Here is a 12,153-nt window from a genome sequence, read left to right as displayed (position 1 = left end):
GGGGCGCGGGCGCAGCGCCCCGGAACCCGAGCCGCGCCCGGCCGGGGGCGCCCTTCCCCCGCACCCCGCGGCGTGGGCTCTTTCCGGGGCGTCATCTGCACCATTCACTTGTCTGGCTCCCGGGAAGTGGAAGTCGTCGTCTGTTTGGGATGTAACCGGAGAGAGAAGAGGCGGAGGGAAATGCGGTTTCCATGGTGCCGGGAGAGGCGGGCGGGGCGCGCGGGCTCGCGCCCGGAGGACGCCCGCCGCGGAGACCCGCGCCCGCGCCCCGGCTCTGGGTGGGCGTTCCCGGGGCCGGGGCCGCACGCGGCGCCCTTGAACTGCAGTGGGGGGGGGGGGTTGATCTACGTCGCTTGGGCGAAGGGCGTGAGAAGCACGGGGACGTCTGCATCCCCTGGAAGACGCAGTGAGGCCTGCGGAGGTCGTGGAGCCTGGAGCGCAGAACCGGCAGGCTCAAAAGGAAGCAAAACAACCCCCCCCACACGCACACACACACACTTGTCCTCAAGAGAAGACGTGTGAGGATAGTGTCCCAGTGTAATGCCTTGGAATGCGCATGCATTCATACATTTTAATGTAATAAGATCTTAAGTCTAAGGGGAAGCATTTTAGATGGTAAGTTTTCGAGAGGGACATGTATGTATGTATGTATGTGTGTATGTATGTATGTATGTATGTATGTATGTATGTATGTATGTATAATGTATGTGTGTGTGTCCTGTGACTTAGACTAATGCACTTTCATTTTTAACATATATAGGTAATAGGAGTAGCATAAATAAAACTGAGTGGAAAATAGATGTATTATTTCAGAGAGCTCCTACAGTTTTTAAGCCACAGTATTTAATGGATGCCATTATAAGGGGGCACGTGTGTCTGTCTCTGTGTGTGTTTGTGTGTGTGTGTGTGTGTCAGGGCACTGTTTATGGACGTTATACTCTGGATTTTTTTTTTTTAATCAGTCGTGGACCTGAGCGCCATCCCTGAGCTCTTCAGGTCAAGGCTACCACCCTACCCCTTGAGCCAGGGCGTCACTTCCCTCGACCTCTCTAAGATTTTGCTGCCCTTTCTTTCTGTGTTACCATGTATATTGCTGGGCATTGCACCAGGGGTTCTCATCTTGGAGCTGAAAGGAAACGTGAGGTCGTTGATGTTTGCCCTGGGGTGGTGGGTCTCGTCCCCATCTAGATGTTCTACAACCTTAGATAGCACAGGCCACCCTTAAGCCGCCACTCACCGCCAGCCACAGCTGGACATGATTTCTTCAGAGAGTGTATCTTGTGTCGTTGCTTTTCTTTGGCCCCCCTGGGCCTTTTCCTTTTGCAGTATTAGGGTTTGAACTCAGGACTCTACATTTGCCAGGCCACTTCACACTGCATCTGACTTCCACGTGTGCATAGCCAGTGGATGTTAGCACTTGTCCATTGTGTTTCCCGTGGAGCTCTTGAAAATCAGTGGCGGGCTGTTTGTCTCCAGGGAGCATTGTCCCAGGGGCTGCCTTCCTGACCAAGCCAGGGGCTGAAAAAGGAAGGGTGAAGAATGACCAACTCTTATGAGTGGTGGCTTCATCTCACAGATTAGTGCAGCCTGCTGCCTTTGTGACTGAAGCCCTAGGAGCTGTAGGCACGGAGGAAGGGTTCACATCACCGCTTGGTAGCAGCTAGCAGTGGAGGTCACCCTTCTCAGCAGAAGCACCCCAGTCTTCCTCACCCAAGCCATTCTTTCCTCTTCCCCTCTCTGTTCCCAAATAAGCTGTTTGTTTATTGAACTCTTGTCCTGCACCTTGTGATTCTCAAACTGTCCTCCTTTAGTTTTTTCAGCAACTGCTAGCTAATGACATCCGTAGATGGGCTTGGCACCCAAACTTGTGTGTTGCTTTGCCAGACCTTCTGCCAATAGACAGACCAATGCAGGTCTTGGTCTCGGTCTCTCTCTCTCTCTCTCTCTCTCTCTCTCTCTCTCTCTCTCTCTCTCTCTCTCTCGATTCAGGATCTTTTGGGTGGAAGCTTGTTTTTCTTTCAGAGCTCACAAAATGGCCATCTCTTCTAGCAAGGAAGTTTTTGAGTTTTAACCTAGACTCATGCCATAATGAGTCTTTCACTAAAAGGAAAAGTTCTTTCTGTAATAACTTAATTACATTTCCTAAAGGAATTAATTTTATAGAAGGGTAAAATATGTTCCAAACCTCTAGCAAATACTGCTAATAGTCAACACCAGTGCCTATGTTTCATGGACGACAGATATGGATACAAGAAGAAAAGGTACATTCGAGTGCCTAAATGTGCTTTCTGAGGCCCAGAGTTCAGCTTCCAGGCTGGTGTCAGGGGATGTATTTGATCTTTAGCAAGAATGGCAACATTTGCTCCCATTTTACTGTGCTAGATAATGGGTTCCACAGCCCCGTGGGTAACTCCATGTCTGGAAAGCCTGGGCTCCAACACAGAGTTTTGCCCACCTAGGACTTTTAGGGGCTTGCTGCTCGACTCTGCAACTGAAATTGCACAAGAATTTTGCAACTGTGCTAACTGTGTGCAATACAGTGATTACACTGGAGAGTGTAAGAGCTGTGTGGAGCCTCCCTGCGAGTGAGGCTGGCTCTGCCAACATCAGCACAATCAGTTACTTGGAAACTGTAAAGACTTCCACTTTCAAATTTATTCTGCCCACTGATCGAGGTTATACTCATACATTGACATGTTGAAACCCCTTGGTGCAACAGCTTACACATGATTTTCCAAATTAAAAAAAAATAATATCATATATTCCTAAAAGCCCTACGTGCTCATTTAGGGAGAATTTTTTCTTGAAAAGAAAACTTGAATGTGTGGACTTTACATTGCAGACATTACATGATTAACTACATTTAAAATAAGAATTCTGAGGAATCTGCTTTAGAAAAATAGGTACAAATACAGATAATATTTAAAACATTTTCATTTTAAATACAATTATGTCAATAAATATAAGCACTCTCTTAAAGAGGGACTGCGGGTAAGAATTGAAAACGCTTATTGATACCCTTCTAAAGTTGGTTATATTTGCATTTTGAGAATCCATTTCCATGTATATATATTTTTTAAAACCACAAAAAGCCTTTCCTTAGGCTTTCCATGAATGAAATAAAGCATTCCACGTCAGTGCCCAGGGTCTAGCTCCGGTGGTGGAGCACTTGCCTGGCACCCGGGAGGTGCTGGGTTCTGCCCAGCAGTGCCCAGACGAAGGGGTCTGCCTGGCATGAGGAAGTGGGGGGAGGGATGTGAGAGTTCCTTCTTCGCCTCGGAGTTTCCTGGGAAGTCTCAGCTGTGGACCACAGCCTTTCCCACTTAGTCGACCACATTGCTGCTGTGTGTATGGCTGCTGTGCTAAAACGTTTTTGTTTTGTTTCTCTGCCAGAGCAGAACAAAACTGCCTGAGCCCCGGTCTGCACTCCATGAGCGGGTGACACTAAAATGTCTCTAAAATGACACAGCGTTATTTTCTGGGAAAGGGAGGGGTGTGTGGCAAGCAGCTGGGAGCGACCTTGTGCGGAGTCCGAGGGTCACAGGAGTGGAAAGATCAGCCTGTGTCCACCATCCCTCCATGGGTCCCAGGAGCACGCTGGTGTAGAAAAGCTGCTCCGAGGTAACCATGCCAACCGGAGCCCCCAGCTTCCTGCCGGTGCCCTGGTGTTCGGTGGAACCATCTTTGTGAGTCAGAACCTTGCACTGTGCTGCAGTCCTCACGGGCTGCCTGCCTTCTGAGCCTCCTCTGGAGTTGTTTTGAAACCCAACCTAAAGATAACAGAGGAAATGTGACCCGCTGCGGGCATGCTGCCACCTACTGGAAAGGCGCTGTCCGTGTGCAGTGGCCCCAGCCGGTGTGTACAGTGACCCAGGCTCTGACACAAATTTGCTTTCCACGGATGCTAAAGAAATTTGGTAGAAACCATTTGGGATAAAACAGAAAAAAATACTTACATGGGGAAAACAAGAACCATATCAGATGATAAGGCAACGTTCGGCATGGGCATGCCAGAAGGGCAAAACCTTTTCTTGCTTAAATGATGGAGTAATGTGTCCACATTTTAACACACAGTGTTTCTCAGTTTGCACATTTACTTACCAAGAATGATGAAAGTGAAAAATGAACATCATAGTTTAGAATTTCAGAAAACTAGCCAATAGAAAAAAAAAAGCGAGCAAGAATCTAAACCCAGAAGTTTGGGGTATGCATTCTAGCTCCAGCATGAGGTAAAATCACATTATATCGCCACACACAACACACACGCATCTTAACGTGGCCTTGACACCCCACAATTTTTTGGATAAAAAAAAGTCATCTGGAAAGATAATGAAAACCATAACTAGTAGAATGATAGATAAGAAAGAAATCACTGGAAAACACTTTAAAAAGTATACATGGTAAATGTCAGTTAATGCGTGGCCCGATGTGAATGTCTTTTGATCAAATAAAACCATCTGGGCCTGCGTGCATTTATCAACTCTAAGTGTACTGACAATAACGCTGTATTCTGGTGCCAGATCCAGCTAGGGCAGTGAATGGGTTTGGTTAAAACTGTCCTTTAACTAGAGTGAAGGACTCCAAAGCCTGGTTTGTCTTGTCAGCCACAGTCCCCAGGTACTTTAGTTATGTAGCAAATCAAAACTGACAAGATATCAGCAATAGTAACAGGAGGGAAGACATCACTGCACTTCTGTACAGTGTAACATTCAATTCTTACTAATTTATAGGATAAATGCATGATACTTATAACACAATTGGGAGTTGATCTGAAGTCTTCATATTCTCTCCTCTCCCCTCCCAGGTAGCTCTGTGAGTTCCCACTTTTATATCTATACAAAGTTAAAAAGTCAATTAGAACTTAGGTGTATCTCTCAGTGGCAGCCTGGCCTGCCCAGAATTCAATTTTAAAAGCTCTGAAAAAGAAACCAATTACATACATAGTATATTTTTTGCCTTGCTTTGAATATCTGTAACAGAATGATGCTAAAGTAACTTAAGAAAACATGCATTAATGAAATTTGTGAGAAAGTAAAGCAACAGCTTGTGAAATTGAAGCAGATATCACTTTCCCTGAATGGAGATTTCAGTTCAGATAAACACATTCTAAGAATTACTACGGCGGTAAACAGCCTCCTGTATTTCAGTGTTTGCTCTTTCTTCATGGAAGTTTCAGATGTCAGCTCCATGCTCTCCCGCTGAGAGGACTAAGATTTATGTATTTAAACTGTCTTATCTCTTTATCGTATACCTCAAGGATGCAAGACTATCTTAACATTATATTTTATACTGCAAGAATTTTCTTTAGATAAGGAAAGAATTTAAAGAGCCATGTTGTGATTTTTTTGCCAGTCCTGGGGCTTGAACTCAGGGTCTGAGGTCTGTCTTTGAGCTTTCTTAAGGCTAGCACTCTACCACTGGAGCCACAGCACCACTTGCAGCTTTTTCTGTGTGTACTGGGGAATCGAACCCTGGACTTCAAGCATGCTAGGCAAGCACTCTACCACTAGGCCAAACTCCCAGCCCTGTGAATTGTTATTTCAAACACACAAAATGAGATAGATTGATGTTTTAATGCTGGATATTTTGGAGGCTTTGTTTGGGCACCTTTTTATCTAGTTTTAAAACTGTTTTGTACTGACACTTTCAGAATGACACCCATGTCTTTTCAATATAAATTTAAAAGGAAATTAACATAGAGATTGTTATTTATATTCTCTACAGTTCAAAACACAACCATCAACACTGGGTAAATTACCAAATATGTGGTAAACATGTGTTAAACCTCACACCTCAGCAATTATGCAGGGCTTTTCTCCTTTTCCTTTCTACCTAAAGGAGGCATATTCCATCTTCTTTTTTTTTTTATGAGTGCCTTATATTATGCCACATAATTTGGAAACAAAAACTATCCTGTTAGATATCACTGGCCTTTTTGTAGCTGAATGAGATTTTGATTCCTGCCACCACTGCTTTAGCCTCTTCTTACCAAGGGTAGAGAAAGTGATTTCATCTCTGAGCCTAGAAGTTTTACCATGTCAGTTAGCACTTCAGATTTCACATTCAGGGAAGTTCCGGGAATCTGAAGAAGAAAGATGTCGTAAGAAAACAAAACTGACCACTGTCTTGAACAGGTGGATTTGTCTTTGGAGGAAAATGTTTACCCTTGAAAGAAAGAAAAGGGATGGAAGGGATCAAGCAGAAAAGCGTCTTTATGATGAGTCTTGTTTTACTCGCCATCTCCTTTCAATACACTGATGTGCAAAAGAGCAGTTAACTTTGAAACTGATTTGGAGATGGCCCTGAGCTCTGGTTTCTGAGGGAGGAAGGTTCTCAGGCTATCCACCCATACACGAGACAGAGGGAAATGGTGCTTTTAAGCTGCAATGCTATTCCATGTTTAAATGCTGAGCGGCAACTCTGTATTTGCAATGTTACTGCATGCTTTATCCTCCATTTTCAAACACTTCTTAGGTATAACTAGAGGGCTGCTGTTGGGTTGGCTGTGAAGCTGGTAAACAAGTCTCCCCCTCATTTGCAAATGACATCAACACCTCTAGTTGATTTCATAGGAGGTTTGTTTTCTGGATGGCTCCTGGTGACCTAGAATTACATAAGAATGAGTCTCTGCTATTGTCGCTGCACCTCTGTGCATTCACCGGGAGCCTCGTTCACAAATAAGGCGCATACATTTCAAAACAATTTAATTCAGGCTACTTTCAAGCCAGTGCTTGCTTCTCAACTTGCTGACCCAAAGGCAGTTACAGCTAGAATCTGAAAATTTCCCTTCACGCAAGTTAGTCTAAAGGAGACTAACACGAGCTATTCAGTTTCATGATGTCTGATTCTTCAAAGGTCAAGTTCTAGACTGCAGAGAGCTCTTAGGACTGGACTCCCAGAAGCCATCTCCTGAGTATCCAGAAGATGAGTTGTCTAGTGACCAGATGATAAATGCCTAATAACTCCATAACACTGAATGCTGTCAAAGTCATCAGTCTGCCCCAAGTAAAAGTTTGTGCTGGACATGGGTCCTGCAGACAACAGAAGCCACGGGGAGGCACAGAGGCCCGTTTCTGCAGTGCCATTCCTCCTGCTCCTAGGTTAAACATGCAGGAGCCTGAACTTCTTTAATCACAGTCAAGCCATTTCTGGGTGTGAAGCGTAATCTCCATTGACAGCTTGATTGCACTGGCATTATGGAAACACTTCTGGATATGTTTTCCAGAAACTAAGGAGAGGAATCTGTCCTGAATGTCATCAGAGCTGTGCATGGGCTGGGAGCCCAGATGGACTAGGAGAGGAAAAGGGGGCACCAGCGAGCATGGCTATTCCCTCCCCGTGAGTCCTGGTTGTCTTGATGTGAACTCCTCTGCTTCCTTGGACTTCTCAGTGGTAGGCAAAATCTCGGGAACCATCAGCTCAAGGAAACAGCGCCTCCCCTCATTGTCCACTCAGGCATTTGGCACCAGTGCAGGGGGACGTGCTGGGTGAGACCCACCCCGCAGGAAGGGTCAGTCTGTAGGACAAGGGGCTGCCTGCGTATTTGAGGTAGATCCCTGGTCCCTGGCCCTCTGGGCAGTGTCCCCTGCGAGGGGGGCACCATGAGCTGGCATATCACATCACGGAGCTGGGGACACAGAGCCAGGGCAAGTCTTGCTGCTCATTGCCTGGGAGTCTCTGTGTGCGGGAGACTTCCTCTGCTGCCCAGCAGCGACAGCGATGCCGTGTCCTTCCCTCAGGAGATTATGGGCGACTTCTCAGCCCCAGAAAGTGCCTCGGAAGCTTACAGTCTTGTAGGAAGGGGAGATGGCTTCCAAGCATGTAACTGAATCATAGGCCAATGGTGAGCACAGAAATGAGCATGAATGGACAGGGCAAAGAAGAGTTTCATAAAGTTGGCATTCCATTGCATTGACTGATGAGACAGAACCTGCCACAGCAGGGTCATTCTGACCAGAACATGCCCTGATATTTGGTCCTGCTTTCACTGAAGTGTTAATCAAATACTTATTAAAACATGAGCCTATCTTCACTTAGGAAAAAAAGTATTGGTAAGCTTGACTTTCTACCGTAGAATCGTGCACTGAAGGGGTGGCGGGGTTGGAACAGGCTGTGGGGAGAAGGATGACGACGCAAGGGGTGACATTGATCAGGATGCCCGGCCCTCACAAACTGGCATGCTGCACTGAAACTCGTGTGCAATGACCTATCCATCATGTTCAAACCTAGACAGAAACAAAATAGAGCTCCGTATGGGGACCCAGCAGAAACAAAGGTGAAATATAAATTGCAAAGCGGAAGGAAACTTCAGCTAGTACATCACGGATGGAGTACTAATTTCAGGTTATTTTAATTTTATCTTAAGATCCTCCCCAGGATAATAGACCCAAAGCATATTGCAAAACCAGGCTCTCTGAACCCAAAGTCCCCAACAATGGACACACATGCAGGAAAGCCTTAAACTACATGAACATCTGCTTGCACAATTTCTTTGGAAAAAGATAAATGCAAATGAAAACCACAGAGTGGTCTAGTAGTTCACCATTGGACCAGCATAAACGGGAACTGCTTACCAGGGTGCTGAAACCAAGTTCCCATCCAGGCCTGCTGCTCGTGAGGCCCCACGCCTCGTGAATGTGAACCATCCACAGTCTGCAAGCATGGACACCCAAGGACCGAGGCCCTGGATCTGACCTGTGGGACCTGCTGTTGGAACTGGCAGGAAGGGACCTCTTCACAGGGTCCCCCATGGTGCCCGGGAGAAGGCAAAGGTCCATACATGTGCAGGACAGACTTGTCTCGCACGGCCAGCGTATCTCACTTGATCCTCACTCTGGAGATGGTAGGGTGTTCCTGCTTTGAGGGACCGTGTTTCTGTGTATTTTTCTCCTTTATTGCCTCCTTTCTTACCTTCTCCCTTTCCTCCTTCCTTTGTCCCCTCCTTCCTTCTCTCTTTTTATTTTTGTAGGCAGGGAACACGCTCTCAAGCCTCACCCTCCAGACCTTTTGTTTTGTTTTGTCTCTGACAGATTTTCCAGGGCTCGCCTTGAACTCTATCCTTCTACTTCTGGCTCCTGAGTAGCTAGGATTACAGAGTGTGGTTATAATTTAAGTCACACCTGACTTTTTATAGCTAAGAGTCTCTTTGTGGTTATTCAAAAGGTGAGCTAAACGAATACATGAAAGCTCTTGCCTGACAAATTCACACAGTCAGCATTGTCTGTTCTCTCTCCAGTCCTAGGAGCCACATGACACGGGCCTTGTGGAGCTTCTCTGTTCTAGAAGAGAGTGGACATTTTAGGGCCAAGACAGTTTACTTCATCCATTCCATGTGAAGTTTCTAGAGAGCATCCCAGAGCCATCTGGAATCAATAGAAAGAATGCAGGCAAGTGTGACAGAGGAAAGAGGTGATGGCCACAGGGATGGAGGGGGGCTCCGGTTTCTGGGCGTCACTGCTGGAGTCTCCGGGACAACAGAGTGGGCCTGGGTGACGTTTCCACCACCCATCGTGCGTCCACCTCAGACCAAGCTGACATGGTGAGAGCACAGTACAGATGAGTCAGGAGGTCATAAACGGTGTCGCTATTTAGTTCAGGTAAGAACGCTTTCATGTTTAGCCACTGCCGTGGTGGAAAGATGAAGACAGCCAATACGATGACTGAAGATTTTCCAAGGAAGGGAAATGTCGTTTTCTAGGGAAGATCTGCCTGCAAGCCAGCCCATTCCTGACGCTGGTCCACACATCTAGAATTCACTTGTGTGGAGAGTAAGTGTGTCATCTCTGGAGCTGGACACACACCTGTGTGACTTTGTGGGTTAACTCAGGGGCGGACGCTGGCAGGGATTCCAGCCACTCCTTTTTGTGTGCATGTGGGCCAGTTCTGGGGCTTGAACTCAGGGTCTGTGCGTTGTCTCTAAGCTTCTCTTGCTCAAGCTTAGTGCTATGCGACTTAAGCTGCAGCTCTTCTAACAACTTCTCTGGTAGTTTAGTGAACACAAGAGTCTCACAGACTTCCTGCCTTGACTGGCTTTCAACGGTGATCCTCAGATCTCAGCCTCCTGAGTAGCTAGGATTCCACATGTGGGCCACACAGTGCCTGGCCCTGCTCCTGATCACGAGGAGAAGTCAGTTATTGCCCACTACCTAAGGTCTCACTTCCCAAACGCATCATTAGCCCCATCAGGACAGCTGTATTAATTTAGGATGTTTATATCAAAGCAGAGAATTCTTTGGAGCAGTCAAGGCAGTATTTCCCCCGACTGGAGAACACTGCCCACTTCCTCCTTCATTTCGTAGGCGCCCTCCGTTTTCACTTGGAGTGTAATACAAGCTTACAACATGTGCTCTCATTTTAAACCTTAGAGGCATTTCATAGCCAATAGTGCTCATAATGCAGTTTAGACATCTTCTGGAAAGAAAAAAAATGGAGACTTCCTCCCCCCCTTTACATGCAAAAAACACACGACTACAGTGTGTATGTGTGCCCCACACATTCGCAGCGCTGGGATCTGGATTCAAGGCTGTGTGTGCAAAGCAAGTTAGATGCACTCTTCCGGTGGCATCTGGCGTCAGGGCTGTGTCCCACCAATAGACAGATGGTAACACTAAATAAAGTGAATGTAACCAAGGGGCTTCAGTTGCTAAAAATATGGGACTCTAGAAGGACGGCTTATTTTCTCAATAAGTCGTACAAAAATGGGAGTTTGTTTGCAGTGAAAGCGGTGCTTCAGAATGTGGGAAATCAAAGTTCTTCTCTGCCTTCCAGCTGGAGTCATGCACTGCTCTGGAAGCACGTGGGGAAGGTGGAGTTCGGAGGGCCACGAAGGCCACTGGCTTCTGGGGCCCGGCTGGCCGCATGCTGCAGGGTTATCCCACGAGCAGAGTAGGAGCAATCTGTCTCAAGTTCTGAGTATGGCCACCTTCTGCCTTGGTCAGCTCCTGTCCTGGCATTTGGTGACGACATTGGGTGATTTCCTGTGTCCTAGGAGCCATCTTGAGGTCGCACAGTGAAAGAAGGCGAGATCGCTATGTAAACAGGAAACACACCGGGCACATCTTTGGGAATCTACCAGGCTAAAACAGGTTACATAATAAAGACACGCACAGACACAGACACACAGACATAACCCCTCCCCCCACACACACACCCTGTCAAAGCCAAGGGCAGTGGCAAAGCTGCTGGCTTGTCCTAGTTTCTCCCAGCCCTCTCGCTTTCAGGCTCACAGTGATTAGGTAACAGGACTCGTTTTCATTTCCTCTGTCTTTTCTAGGACCTGTAACAGTTCCCGAGGTCAGCGTGACACAGAGATAGAGATGAATTCACAGAAACACTAACTGCTCTTCACTGACTGCTCTTCATTTTGCATTCAGTTCTCCCTTCTGCCAAAGAACATCATGCCTTTTGCTGATGTGTCTGTTCCTCTGTCTGTGTGTATGTGCACGCACACACACACACACACTCACACACACACACGCACACACACGCACACACAATCACACACCTGCACGTACATGGCTCAAAGGCACCGAGGACCTCTGGCTGTCCCAGGGCTCCCACTGAGCGATGTCTTCCCAGAGAAGATGCCAACAGCAGCAGAGGACCTGTCTGTCCCTCTGTCCCTTCCAGCACAGCATCAATACTGACCATACTTGGATTGTGTGGCCAGTGGAAATTAAGTCCTTTTGTTAGGATCTGCTCTTCTTTGATGACTAACAAGGTGGAAAGCTTCCTTCCTTTGTTCCCTCCCTACTCCTCTCCCTTCCCTCCTTCCTTCCCTCCTTCCTTCCTTTCTTAGACCTGGGGTTTGAACTCAGAGACTTGCACTTGCTAGGCAGGCCCTCTATGAATGGAGCCATGCCTCCAGTCTTTGAAACATTTCCATGTTTACCAACTAACCATATGTGCTTTCTCTTTTATAAATCTATTTCTACAAGAAGGAAAAGATCTGAAAATGATTAAAGCAGATCAAGCTGGGGGCAAGGCTCACGTGGTAGAGCACCTGCCTAGCTCAAACTTGAGTTCAAACTCCAGACCCACAAAAAGAAAAAAAGAAAGGAACAATTCTGGATTTGACACTGGTATCTGCGTTTTGTTCTTGTGCTGGGACCTCCCCTCCTCCCCGCAAGGCACCATTTCTGCCTGGTGCGGGAT

The sequence above is a fragment of the Megascapheus bottae genome, chromosome 11 (genome assembly GCF_031878675.1).
Source record: "Megascapheus bottae isolate mThoBot1 chromosome 11, mThoBot2.hap1, whole genome shotgun sequence".
In the NCBI taxonomy this organism is placed as follows: Eukaryota; Metazoa; Chordata; class Mammalia; order Rodentia; family Geomyidae; genus Megascapheus; species Megascapheus bottae.
The sequence above is the reverse complement of the archived record's forward strand: the minus strand, read 5'-3'. Positions refer to the sequence as shown.